Genomic DNA, 15,179 nt, shown 5'->3' on the forward strand with positions numbered 1-15,179 from the left:
GACGTCTTTTCCAAATTTGGCTGGGTCCTGCCCTTGACTTCCAAATCGAGCAGCGAGTTAGTGCGAGCCCTGCAACGGGTGTTGAAACAAAGCGGTCGTCACCCTCTTCGATGGCAAACGGACAAAGGCACCGAATTTCTGAACCAAGCTTTACAAAAAGAATTAAAGAAACGTGACATTCATTTTTTTACCACCGAGAATCCCGAAACCAAAGCCAGCATCGTGGAACGTTTTCAACGCACTTTGAAAGAACGCATGTGGAAATATTTTACGCATCACCACACTCTGAAGTACATCGACATCTTACCGCACCTGGTGCAAGCGTACAACCAATCTTACCATCGAAGCATCGGACGTGCCCCGCAAGACGTGACTCCCGAAAACGAAGTGCTGGTGTTCGAGCGTCTGTTTGGTACGTCCCCGACGAGGGCTGTCCCCAAGAAAAATGGAGTGTTGGCCGTAGGAGATTGGGTGCGCATTGGCAAAACCAAACGCACTTTTGACAAAGGTTACTTACCTAACTGGACGAACGAATTGTTTCGCGTCACTGGACGAGTGCATGGCCGTCATCCTGCCGTCTATAAATTGGAAGACATGAACGGAGAAGTGCTCAAAGGAACGTTTTATTTTCCCGAGTTACAACGTGTCACCAAAAAAGAAGACGACGTGTACGACATCGAAAGCATTCTCGAACGCAGAACCCGTAAAGTGGGCAAACGACGTGTCAAAGAAGTCAAAGTACGTTGGAAAGGATATCCACCCAGTTTTGATTCTTGGATCGACGCTTCGCAAGTCATCGACTATAAAAAGAAGTGACCATCATGCCCTTTCACACAGCAGACGCAGCTACGTCGACCACTCCTTCTTCACCTAGTTCTTCTGTGCAAGATTTACAAAAACAACCCTTGTGGGTGTGGTGTGGAGAACGTGTGCCTAAAACGCAAATCGTCTTTTCCTGTCAAATCTTCGTAGTGTATTGTGTCATCGGGGCAGCCATTGCCAATTTGAGTTTGCAACAAGGAGACAAACAATTGTGGACCATTTTATTGAGCAGTTGCATCGGTTACCTGCTTCCCAATCCCTCCCTGAAATTCTCTTCCAACGGGAACCTTGTGTCCAGTGCCAGTGCCAGTCACCACTCCAACAACAACCACAACCAGAACCCCATTTTTGGGCTTAGACACGCCTCTGACGTCCACTAACCCCTCGGACAGCCACAGAACTCTGGAATTATGAGTCACGAAAACCAATTTTACTTAACCTTACCCAGCGACAGTTCCATGGAGGTGTTTCCCCACAACACGTTGTGCTGTTACACGGCCAAATTACCTCAAGCCATCCCCTTAGATCACGAAGCCCATTGGGAAGTGGCTTTAGTAGAAATGATTCACCCGACCCAAGTCCTCAATGTCCTTCCCAATCAAAATAAATTTGATTTGGAAGTTCATGACGAGCAATTGCAACAGGAATTGAATAAGAGAACCATACCTGACAAGAAAACCTATAATGAAAACACTCAAAAGTGGACCTACCACTTGTCCATTCTCCCAGGCTATTATTTTAGTGGTCATCATTTGGTCAGCACCATAGCCTCCAGGTCTAATGGCGTGTTTGGGAAAGCTTTTGAGATTGTCAGGAACAAAAGTGTCACCATGGAGTACCACAAAGTAGCTCGTCGCTTCTTGATGAAATTTGAGCGGAGTAAAATCATGTCCATTTCAATTTGTCCTGAATTGTTTGACATGTTGGGTGGAGACATGGAGATGAGGAAGAAAGTAGAAAAAGAAAAAAACGAATTACCAGTCATTTACAACAACGAGACTTTTGGCCAGTATTTTCGTACCCCGGTAGAACTGAACCAAGGACTGAATTTGATATTTGTGTATTCCGATGTGGTGGAGTACAACGTGGTGGGACACACCTCCGTGCCGTTACTGCGTGTCATTCCTTTCAAAGTGGATTCTGCCACGAACGCTGACGAGGAAGGTGAAAACACTTACCACGTCCACCGCGAATTTGTCCATCCTCACTATTTGCCTGTCAGCAAGTCGTATTTGGACACGGTCAACATTACTATAAAACTAGATTTGGGACAAAATATTTCATTCACCAAAGGAAAAGTCACGGTGAAACTCCATTTTCGAAAACGGTTTTCCCATGATTCGTAAGTAAGTCATGTATCCAGTGTACCGAGGGGTTGCTCGACAGCGAGGACACGGTTTAGGAGACATGTTAAAATCGGCCTTTCGTTCGGTGTCCCCAGTGTTGAAACCGATGGTGACACGCGGATTGCACGCCTTGAAAGATGCGCACTGACACAAGGCAAAGACTTTCTCCAAAATGTCATCATCGACAAACAAAACCCTAAAGAAGCCTTCATGAGGGCAGGCAAAAATGTCTTGCTGCAAACGGGCAAAGACATTTTAGGCCGACGAGACACACCTATAAATGCCCTGCACGCTACCGAGTCAGGCATTTAGCAAGGACAAGGCAGAAAGAGACGACGAAGAAAACACCCTTTCACCAGACTTCAAGCTAGAACGGCCAAGAAAAGAAAAAGAACCGTTCGAGACTTAGACGTTTTCGATTATTGAGAAAGAACAAAAAAAAAACAGAAAAAAATGATGCACCGAGAGTCTTGCGCTTGTTCCAAGACGGAACTGGATCTGTTTGCCATGCCCCCCCCCCCCCCACCATGATGACCATGCAAGAATCCCAATGGGTGGAATTTCACCCCTTTCCTCATTGACCGATTCCGCTCCCGTCGAGTTTGAAATCAAAGGACAGCCCGAAGATTACATCGATCTGAATAGCAGTTACTTGTACTTGAAAGTCAAAGTTCTAGATAAGGGAGGAGATTCTATAAGCGGCGAAGAGAAAGTAGCTCCCGTCAACAATTTCATGCATTCCTTGTTCAGCTCAGTCGACTTGTACTTGAATAACAAACTGGTCAGTAGCAGCATGGATACTTACCCTTACCGTGCCTACCTGGAAAATCTCTTGACGTACGGAATAGATGCCAAGGATACTCATCTCAATGCCTGTGTGCTGTGGGAACCTGACGAAGCGGGCGAATTTGATAAAACAGGTCTTGAAGCTGACCCCAAAACAAAAACAACCACCAATGAGGGATTTGTAGAACGAAGAAACAAAATCAAAGGACTCGACAAAAGTTTAGAACTGATGGATCGTTTGCATTTGGACATGTGGTTGCAAGAGAAATATTTGCTGAACGGAGTCAATGTCCGCTTGAGACTGAATCGCAGTAGTGCCGCTTTCCATTTGTTGGCTGATGATGATGCTACTACTGGTGGCAATCCCAAAAGCAAAATCGAGGAGGCCAAACTCTACGTACGACGCGTGGAAGTGTTACCCAAAGTAGGTAACGAAATCAGTCAGACGTTGAGCAGAACGACCGCCAAGTATCCCATCCGACGTGTGGAAGTGAAACCGTTCACCATTCCCGCTAGCCATCATTCCATGATCGAAGATCATCTGTTTCAAGGACAGTTACCCAAGCGTTTAATCCTTGGTATGGTCTCAAATTCAGCCTTCAACGGAGCCTTCGATGAAAATCCTTTCAACTTTGATCACTTCAACGTGAAGAAAATCGAAGTCAGTCGCGATGGCAAGACCTTGTGTACCCGACCTTTCGAACCTGACTTTAGTGACACGAAGATGAATTACTTGAGATCGTACTTGTCCCTGTACGAAGCCACCGGTCAGTTAGGAACCAACACCAGTCACGGCATTACGTACGAGGATTACGCAGAAGGCTATGCTTTGTGGGCTTTCGATTTTACTCCAGACCAAGGCAGCGACGAGGGACATTTCCACCCTATAAAATCTGGCCAGATTCGTGTGGAACTTCAGTTTGCAAAGCCACTGGACAAGACAGTGAACGTCATCCTGTATGCAGAATTCGATAATACCATAGAAATCAACAGCTTGAGAGAAGTCATTCTAGATTACTAGAAGCCATGGAAGACTGTTATCCCTCTTTACCTAGTGGAGAAACTTTGGAGATGAAATGTGAGGAGACCGTGGAAGAAGAAGAAGTGATCATGATGAAGTCGAGATGGCCAGAACAAGAAGCCCATTTAGTCTCCTGTTTTGCCAAACACTTGGTGGAAAAAATGACGGAATTGATCAAGAAAAATTGTTATGGATGTCAAAACGATCATCCCAGTCAAATTCAACACGATAAATGCCTGATGTTGAGTCAAGAAGAAAAATTGGATCAGTATCTGGACAAAGCTTGGAGTCTCATCTTAAACAAAGACGTGTTGCATCAGTGGTATAAAGACTTGCGTGAACATTCTTGTCCACCATTAACCACTCAAGAGATCCATCGTATCGAAGCTCTCCTGAATCAGAGTGAGGAAACAGAACGAATAACCGTTTATTCATCAGACATTTTCAAGCAAAAAGTCAGGATCGAATTGACGACTTATTATTACCTGTGAAGAAGAAGAAAAAAAGCACACACAAAACATGGATACCTGGGAACTTTATTACCTTTTGAACTACAGTTCGTATACAGCTTCTTGGAATCCTGTCGTCTGTGCTAAAGATGAACTCCCTCATTGCAAACCTAAAGACCATCAAGCTTACGTGATCAACACGGACGACAGTCATCTCCCAGGAACCCACTGGGTAGCCGTCTACTTTCCTCAAGAAGGATGTGTGGAATATTTCGATTCGTATGGATTGCCCCCTTTGGAAGACGATATCATTGACTTTATGAGAAGAAATGCTCAAACCACCCGATTCAATAACTTGAAATTACAAGGCACAGATTCCTTGGTGTGTGGACAGTACTGTGTGTATTTTCTGCATCATCGCAGCCTGGGCTATTCCTTAGAACATTTAGTGACTCATTTTGATCCTCGTTCTTCTTCTAGAAATGATGTGAAAGTAGATCGATGGTTTTGTGACCATTATGCTTATCTTTTGTCTCAAGCTAGGAAACGTAGTGTCCATCAATGGCCTAATGATTTCCAACAGTGGAAATCACAATTTCATTCACAACGTTGTCAGCCCTGTTTAAAGTAGATTGTCAATTGAGAAAATATGTTTGTGATTTGAAAAAAATTGTTTGATGTTATAGTGTTGGATTATTGTTAAAAATGTTAGAGTTGTTGTTTAGTGTTAAGTGATTTTTGAATAAAAAATGTTGTGTTTTGAAAAAAAAAATGCCTTTGTCTTTTGTTTAGCTATAAGAATGTTGGATTGATGCTCTTTCATTTCTTACTATCCCTCTCATGACACTCACTGAACGTTGCGGCTCGAAAACCGTGTGGGGGATGTTTTCCTTCACGTCCGCGCTTTGACTTTAAGAACCGGGGGTTGTTTCCAGTCTAACCATCCATTGTCGACTCATCCTCCTAAGAAGATGTGCTCCAAACTAGCTAAGCTCAACGAAGCCTACGTGAATTTGCATAGGGTCAGACACAGTCTGATACCGAAGCCAGAAGAGATAGAAAATGTGAGAATGCTAAAAGTCACTGAAGACCTGATAGAAGAGCTCTTCAGAGAAGAAATGAACAGGGAAAAAGAAGAATGGACAGAGAAGTACAGACTTCAGAGACATCAACAACAGCAGCAACAGCAGCAACAACAGCAGCAACAACCTGAACCTGACAGAGGCTTTGTCGATTGTCGTATCGACACCAAAGAGTTCTTCTTCTCTTTCCGAAGAAGCAGACCTATTGCCAGAAAGTCTATCCTCAGAGGACATCGCATTCTTAGAAACTAAAAAAGAATGCCATAGCAAACAAAAAAAAAACAGCCCTTTTCAGGGCTACCCAATACTCTAGAAAAGAAATAACGATTGATTTGCCAATGTGTGTAGGTAGAGTAGTGTGAATATAAACACTAACTCTTTTTTAAAAAATGTGAGGGTATGTGTTTGTGTGTTTGTAAGTGATCACGTACGTTGGTATGGATAGTAGATTAAAATAATGTTTTTTTGGTGTTTGAGGTGTAGATTTGGGGGTTAGATTGGATTGATTTGCGAATGTAAATAGTCTATTGAAGTGATTTATAAAAAAATTTAAAATAGTGATGGGTAGCATTAAAGGTGAGTGAGTGTTTCTTTTAGGTCCACGCGTTGTTGTTTTTTGGTCATGATCTAGGTAAGATCAATTTTATGTTTTTTAGGGGGATGTTTTCCATCACGTACGCGCTTTCAGTATAAATTGAAACTCGCTCGGCAGTCTAGCTACCCTTGTTGATTGATCAACACCGCCAGAAGAATGAACACCAGAATTGTGAAACTGTTAGAACTCCAGATGCACCTGGAATATGCCAGGCGCATACTAAATGAACTGGCCGCGGAGGCCATTGTCGAAGAAGCAAGAATGAAAGAGGAGGAGGAAAGAAGAAGAAAAGAAGAGGAGGAGAGAAGAAACAAAGAAGAGGAGGAGGAGGAAAAGGAGAGAAGAAGAAATTTCAGAATCCCAGAAACCGAAAATTGGGATTCTGAAGCCACATATCCTGCCTCTGCACTCCCAAGAAGAAAGGTGAAAGAAGACTGGGGAAGAAGATGCGTGTGTGGCGCCAGGCCAGGAAGGTGCAACCATTAGATAGGTGCATCTGGAGTTCAAAAAAACCAACAGCCCTTTTCAGGGCTACCCAATACTCTAGAAAAGAAATAACTATTAATTTGCCAATGTGTGTAGGTAGAGTAGTGTGAATATAAACACTAACTCTTTTTTAAAAAATGTGAGGGTATGTGTTTGTGTATTAGTGTTTGTAAGAGCTGAGGTATGTTTGTGTGAATAGTAGATTATTGGTTTATTTATTGTTTCTTAGCGTATGTGGAGAGTATAGTTTTGGTTTTATTATATGAAATGAGAAAGTAGGGGATGTTTTCCTTCACGTCCGCGCGTTGTTGGGTCATAATCTAGGTAAGATCAATTTTATGTTTTAGGGGGATGTTTTCCTTCACGTACGCGCTTTCACTATAAGAACCCACAGTATTCGTCGTTCAAACCATTCTACAAAGAAGATGGCTTCTAACCAAATTGACAAAATGCAAACATTGCAAGACGTTTTGGACAATTTAGGAATGATGGAGCAGATGTTAATAAGACTCGTTGAAGACCACTATTCCTATAGTCCCCATCGTGTAAAGATGGAAATTAATAACTTAAGAAAGGTAAAGGACATGATAAGTGGTGTCATGAAAGAGATAAAGGAGGAGAAGGAGGATGAAGAGGAAAGGATAAGAATACGCAAATGGAACGAAAAAATTGAAAAAGAAGAAGAAAATGAGAAGAGGAAGAAAGAAGAGGAGGAAGAGAAGAAGAAAGAAGAGGAGGAGAAAAAAAGAAAGAAAAGAAGAGAAAGAGTGTAGGAGATAAAATAAGTAGTTGGTGGAGAAAAAGAAGAAATTAGAAGCAGAAGAAAACCCAAAGGCCCTTTTCAGGGCCACCCATATTTCTCGAAAAGAGATAGTCTTTCAATTGCCTACCCCTTTTTTAAAAAAAAATTTAAAAAAAAAAAAAAAATCCCATATTCAATTCCCCTTGTCCCTAAACAACCCCAAACTCTATTCCCCATGTTAAATTCCCCTTGTACGTATATCGACCCACGATTTATTCCCATGTTAAATTCCCCTTGTACGTATATCGACCCACGATTTTTCACCATGTTAAATTTCCATTGTACGTATATCGACCCAGGGTTCTCTGTAATGCTAATTTCCATTGTACGTATAGTGACCCACTTCACTACTCAGGGAACAATATTCTGAATAAATAATTACATCCAAACCAAATACTGAACACAACAATTCAAATGGTTTCTGCTTCAGATCTTATCTCAGGAAAGAGTAATTTCTCAAGTTAACAAGATTATAAACCCCTCTAAATGACCTAGGTCACAATTAGGATTTTCTGACAATAATATGTCTGTTTAGTGGAATTTTCCATTCTAGAATTTTCTGGATTGTTTACAAGAAAAATATGTTACTACGATTATAATAAAGAATGTGGCAAATACATCAGGTTATTTTATGGGAGAATTCCAATGTCTCAGACTTAGATAAGCATGTTTACATTAATAATAATTTGAATACTTAATCCACAATCACAGGAAAAATAGTAGCTATTTATTGTTTGTTTGACAAAATCAAAACAACATCAGTGTTCATAATCAGGTAAACAATGAACTTGATTTTGGACAAGGTCAAGTCCAAAATACAATTATACATACATATAATCATGGAGAGAGAGAAAAAAAACTAACAAACGATACAAATTAAATATAGATAACAGTGCATAATGTTATGTATATTTAATTTGTATTATTTGTTGTGTTTTTTCTCCATGATTTCTTGGTTTGTAAGTGGCATAAAGGGATTTAACATGGAATATTTTAACATAGTATTTCCCACAGTGCTCTATAGTACACTTGAAAGTTAAGGACAGGTGGGACTGTATCTGGCACTATCGGAAATCCTATGTTAAAACTTTGCTATTACAATCCAGCATACCACATATACAATCCAGCACCCACGTCTTGATTAATATCCAAACACTCGCCCTACTATAATGTGATTGCTTTTTGATTACAATCCAGCTTAGCTCAAATACAATTCTGAAACCTATTTTGTAATTGCAATTTTAAAAAAACCTACTTATCTAATAAAAAGTATAGGAGTTTTATACACAAGCCCTATACTTGCACACACACACAAATATATTATCGCACAAGGGTTAGAAGTGGTTATAGACACACTACCATACCCTCTCATACGTGCTATCATAAGGTAAGGGTACGAGTTCAAAGCTTTGATTGTCAACAACATATCCATACACCATTACTCTCTGCCGGTTCTTGCACCAATGCTCTCTTCAGACACGCCAGGCATTCCACATACACTCTTTTCTTTCAAGTAGCCGTGTACTTAATATTGATAAAGGCCCTCAGTAGTGTATGGGGATGGCTCAGGGACTAGGGCAATTACTATGGAAAAAGTGCATAGTGAACATAGGGACTATTGTAAATTAACATTAGGCAAATAACATTAGTTTTCCATAGTCCCTGAAAATTTTTCCTATAAGGCATAGGCATTATAGGGACAAGCGGAATTTAACATGGGAAAAGAACATTAGTTTTTCCCATTGTCCCTTTAACTGGACAAACATGACAAACATCATAGGCATTATAGGGACAAGGGGGAATGGAACAGGGTTGGGACCCTATTTTAATATGGTCCCGACCTTATGGGTCTATGGAAATTGAACATGGGAAATTTAAACAGGGAGGGGTCTCTATTTTTTTTTAAGAAAGGGGTAGGTATGAAAGTCAAGGTCTTTTCGAGGCATATGAAGGGGCCCTGAAAAGGGCCTTTGGTTTTATGTTAACATACACTACTGTTAACATAGAGGGCATCTTTAAGATGTTCTTCTTTTCCTGAAACTACGTCTGACTTCAGGGCCATACACTAACACCCTCTTTAGGCATCCTTGCCTCTCCACGTAAATCCTTCGTATCCACAGGCTTGTTTCTGTCCTATGGACAAAAGTCCACTTGGATTGGACATACATCGGTATGTCCGTCCGGAACATCATCGATGAGATTAAAGTAGACGATTCAACTGTGGTCCACGTGTTGGGGTGCCGAAAACAGGTGAAGGAATGCAGTGAACTGCGCTTATTTATAGGGAGAGGAAGGATTGAAACGGATTGAGTTGGTTAACCAATCCAAACACGCGTTACAAAATTCAGTCAGCCCACGGCCAATCAGAAAAGAGCAGTCTGTGACGTCACATTTTCTATATAGATTCGCTAGCGCCTGTGTGCAGTCAATCCATGCGACAGTTTTTCAACATGACGGAAACTCAGAAAACGATAAATTGGGTTGCACCAGCCGTGGAGACTACCCAAGGGAACCCGGCCTTACTTTCAGAAGAGGTGAATTGGGATTTTGTGGATTTTCTTTCGCAAGAATTTGTTCCGGAACCTTCCCCACCGTCTCCTTCTTTACCGCACGTGGAAAATTTTAGACAGAGACAGAAAGAAGAATTGGAGAAATTTATACATCAGCAAAAGGAAGCGGAACAAACGTTTCTCCTACAGCAACAACAACAAGAAGAGGTAAGAAAAAAACAACAAGAACAAGCAGCAAAGAAACAAGGGTGTGAAAGTCAAACGGTCACGGTACTGTTAGACATTTTAGCAGAGTTAAGAAGTCTGAAACAAATGTATCAGACTTCTTTATTACGACCGAAGAGAATACGACCTTCCCGAGCTAAACACTCCAACCCTGTGACTAAGCCTACCGTACCACCCTTAGTGATTTCAACCAAATCATCATCATCATCATCAACATTACGCAGTCCAGAAGTAGGCCTTGGCCGTGGCAAAGGCTTAAGGCAGCTAAAATTGATTGTTTAAACTCACCCATACACCAAAAAGGCCATTTCTTCTTCTTGCTCCTCTTGTTTCTTAGGGCAATCTGGAGACCAATGTCCTTTTTCTTGACAATGATAACAGGTATCTTGACTTTTGTCTCTTTTAGCCCCTGTTTTATTTTTTTGACGGTCTGGACACTCTGAAGACCAATGCCCTTTCTTCTGACAGATATAGCAAGTATCTTGACTTTTATCTCGAAAGGAAGGAGAGTAGTCCAACGGCTGGTCTGAAGAAAATTTTCTAATGACCCCTCGCAAAGCTCTGATGAAACGTTCCATCTGGGTAGTCTCTTCCATCGTCCTGCTCGGTTTGAGAGTGAAATGAATAGTGAAAGGACAAGACACATACCCTTTATATACGTTGCTCTGCCATGACTATAAAGTAGCCAATGGTGTTTAAACTTCAGTCATTTGACTTTTTGCTATCAAGATGAAACGATCCAATTCATTTGAGAAGAAAGAAGAAGAAGAAAGTAAGAGGCAGAAACGTGATCTATCGCCTCGTACAAGAGCTGAAGTCTTGGCACAAATTCATGCTAGTGATTTTGAAGAGGACATGAGTGAACCAGAATCCAAACCCACAGAGTCTGCACCTAGTCCAAGTTCACCAGTCAACCCTGAAAAGTACTATGACATTCGAGAGACGAAAAAGTGCTCCTCTAGAAAATTTAGAACTACGGCTTACAAATACACGGTGAAGTTTAAAGATTTCAAGTCCCACGTACCCTTGGAGAAAGCAGAAGGGTTCATCACTGACATGTGTGATTCTTTACTCACCACACTGAAGCGACAATGTCAACCCAAAGAAAACGATCGCTTGAGCCTTTCCATGCAACACGACAGCTTGAAATCCCCTGTTTGGATCGAGTTTAGCAGCCCTGCAGAATTGACCACTTCCAAAGTCATGGACAAGATTCAACACGTGCAACAATCCAATGACCAATTTGACATCACCGATGGAAAAGCCACATTGGACATGACCCACGTCTCTCTTCCTCAATGGACCGGACAACGCAGAAAGACCTTATTGGTCAACAACCTTCGCATTACCAAAAACAGCCTCGTTCAAATTAACAATTTTCAAGACCACATGTGTTTAGCCAGGGTTATCGTGGTGGGACGAACCTATGCCAACAAGAACGACACGGTAGAATGGAAAAGAGACTGAGAGAACTTTAGAAAATCGAACCGAGCCAAACAACGAAATGAAGCAGAACTTCTGTTACAACAAGCAAGCCTGTCCAAAGACACACCCTGTGGCATTCCTGAGATGCAAACATTGCAAAATGTCCTAGCTCCACGCTACACCTTGAAAGTGCACCCTCAACAAGTGCGCGGACCTCTGCTGTTTCGAGGCCGAGATTTTAAAGATGGAAAATACATTCACCTCTATCATCACGATGACCATTTCGATACCATTACCACCATTACTGCATTCCTAGGATACGGTTATTATTGTGAAAAATGTGACTATGGCTATAACAATCGAGAGCAACACAAGCATTGTGGATCGAAATGATCAGGATGTTTGGCCTCTCAACCCTGTCTGGACGAAGGACAAGACGAGTACATTGTCCTGCTTGTCTGCGCACGTTTGTCAGCCCTGCCTGATACCAACAACATCTCAAGACGCAAGGTTCATAGCAGAAATCTGCTTGTCAGCTGCTGAGATTGTGCCCTACCTGTGGACAAGGCATACTTACCAATAGTGCCAAGGCACACGTATGTTCAGGAAAGAAAAAATGTCACATTTGTCACCGAATCGTGGACTTGGAACACCAATGCTACATGCAAAAATACCAACCACAATCAGAGAAAGAGGATGGTCACAAGAAGAATAAGAAAGGCAATTTCATCTTTTGCGATTTCGAATGCATGCAAGAGACTGGCACTCACATTCCTAATTTCTGCGTGGCTCATCGAGCGTGCGAGAAGTGCATTCAAGAACCTATCTTCAGTTATTGCCCTCACTGCAGCAAGATTCCTGGAGGACGTGAAAAAATCTTTCGAGGACCCAAGACGCTAGACGATTTTGCCAAATGGGTCTTAGACCCCATTGACAAGACATGGAATAAAGAGGACATCGAACGTTACAGAGATTGTCATCGTCATGCCACAGTCATAGCCCACAATTTCTCGGGATACGATGGACAGTTTCTTTTGAGGTACTATATGGAACATGGCACCGAACGTCCTAAAGTCACTTTGAACGGAGCCAAAATCGTTTTCATGCAAATGGGACAAGTGCAGTTTAAAGATTCGATGAGCTATTTGGCCATGCCTTTGAGTCGAATGCCTAAAACGTTTGGAATGACAGAAATGGCTAAAGGGTACTTTCCACACTTTTTCAATACGGAAGTCAATCAACATGATGTTTTACCCCATTTGCCTGAGGCCTACTATTACGACCCCGACAACATGCGTACCGAACAACGAGAAGCTTTCTACGCTTGGTACCAGGCTCACGCCTCAGACCCTTTTGACTTTCAGGAAGAAATGCTAAAGTATTGTCGTTCCGACGTGGACGTTTTACGGCGTTGCTGTGGAAAATTTCGAGAACTGTTCAAGGAACACGGAGGAGTCTATCCTTTGATAGAAGCTTGCACCATTGCCAAAGCCTGTTCCTTAGTGTATCGACAACGATTCATGCCTGAAAAGACCGTGGCTGTCATCAGTCCTCAAACGACCAACTATGTCAAACGTCAATACTCGGTCAAAGCTCTACGCTGGTTACATTACTTGTGCGACAAGGAAGACAAATGGATTCAGCATGCCCGCAACGGAGGAGGCGAAAAGACCATCGGAACGCATTTAGTCGATGGTTGGGACTTAGAAAACCCCAAGATTGTGTACGAGTTTAACGGTTGCTTGTTTCACGGATGTCCCGTCTCTTACCCTGACCGTGGCACTAAAAATCAATTTTTACATCGAACCATGGAAGACCTGTACCACGGCACGTGTCAGTTAGAACAGCAAGGATACCAAGTGGTGGAAATGTGGGAACACGAGTATGATCACCGTTTGAAAACCGATCCCGAGTTTAAACGCATCGTGGAAAGTTACCAGTTCATGGATCCTCTGAAGCCGAGAGACAGTTTGTACGGAGGATGGACCAATGCCACCTGTTTGCTGTACCAAGCTGACGAAGAGAGAGGAGAAGAAATCAAATACTTGGACGTGTGTTCGCTGTATCCCTACGTGTGCAAATATTGTCACTTTCCTGCAGGACACCCGCAATTGCTGACGGAACACACTGACCTGAACCGCATTCTACAATACGAAGGCTTGATCAAGTGCAAAGTCTTGACTCCCACGAACCTGTACCATACCATGTTACCTCACCATTGTCAAGGCAAACTGATGTTTCCCTTGTGCCGTACTTGTGCCGAAACGTGTAACCAAGATCAGCTTTGTCAGCACACCCAGGAAGAATTGTTCAAAGCTATGGACATGGGATACCAACTGTTAGAAGTGTACGAAATTTGTCACTTTCCCAAGACACAACAATACCACAAGGATGACTCCACTCAGAAAGGCATTTTTGCAGACTACGTGGATGCCTTTTTGAAACTGAAACAAGAAGCCAGCGGCTATCCGTCCTGGTGCCACACTCCCGAAGACCAAAAGACATTCAAAGAGAAATTCTGGGCACAAGAAGGCATCTCTTTTGATCACATCGAGAAAAACGAAGGCAGGCGATTGTTTGCCAGAGTGATGTTAAATTGCTTGTGGGGTAAAATGGCACAACAACCGTGTTTACCAAAGACGGAATATTTGACAGAACCTTCCCGCTACTTCCAGATGATTCACGACAAAACCAAATTCATGAAACACGTGGACGTCCTTCGTGAGGATTTGATCTTGGTCAATTACGAAGAAGATTTGGACTTTGTACAAGCCGATCCATTTGGAAATGTCATCATTGCGGCTTACGTGACAGCTCATGCGCGCTTAAAATTGTACGAAGCTTTAGAACTGTTAGGGGATCGCGTCGTGTACTTTGACACAGACAGTTGCATCTACATCCATCGCCCGGGTCAACAGGACCCTGACATCGAAGGAGACCGTTTAGGAGCCTGGACAGACGAGCACCCCGACGAGAAAATTTTAAGTTTCGCAAGTGGCGGTCCTAAAAATTACGGCTACGAATACCGGGACAAACAAGGAGAAGTGCACACGAAGTGTAAAGTGAAAGGATTGACTCTGAATTATCGTACTAGTGAAGTGGTAACCTTTGGCGTATTGAAAGAAGCCTTGCAATCTGGAAAAGATGAACACTTTAAAGTGACCACCTATCAGCCAGACAAGTTTGTACGTTTACCCACTCACCACATCGTCAGTCGATCCTTGGAAAAAGTCTATCAAATCGTGTACCAGAAGCGAGTGCGACTTCCCAATCACTTCACGTTGCCGTATGGACATATTGGTATAAAACATTGGTTGTAAGAGGATAGCCACTCACCAGAAGGATGACTTCGCCACAGCAAGAATCGAGTGAGAAACCTAGTGAGAACTCCAAGTTCAAACCCCACCATTTTACGGTCTTCTTGTCTGACTATTGTGATTGTGCCCGTCGATTGGACACGATTCAAAAATGGCCTACGGATAGGAAAGGATTACCTACTTCGAATGTTTCAGTTAGAATAGGATTTGTCTACTTGGCACCTGAGACTGGATTGGGATACGAAGTACAGTGTTTCAGTTGTGGCCTGAAGTTACGAATGGATCTATGTATCTATAAAGATTCAGCTATTCT

Source organism: Sinohyriopsis cumingii, chromosome 5, assembly GCF_028554795.1.
Source record: "Sinohyriopsis cumingii isolate HCF-2022 chromosome 5, ASM2855479v2, whole genome shotgun sequence".
Taxonomy (NCBI): domain Eukaryota; kingdom Metazoa; phylum Mollusca; class Bivalvia; order Unionida; family Unionidae; genus Sinohyriopsis; species Sinohyriopsis cumingii.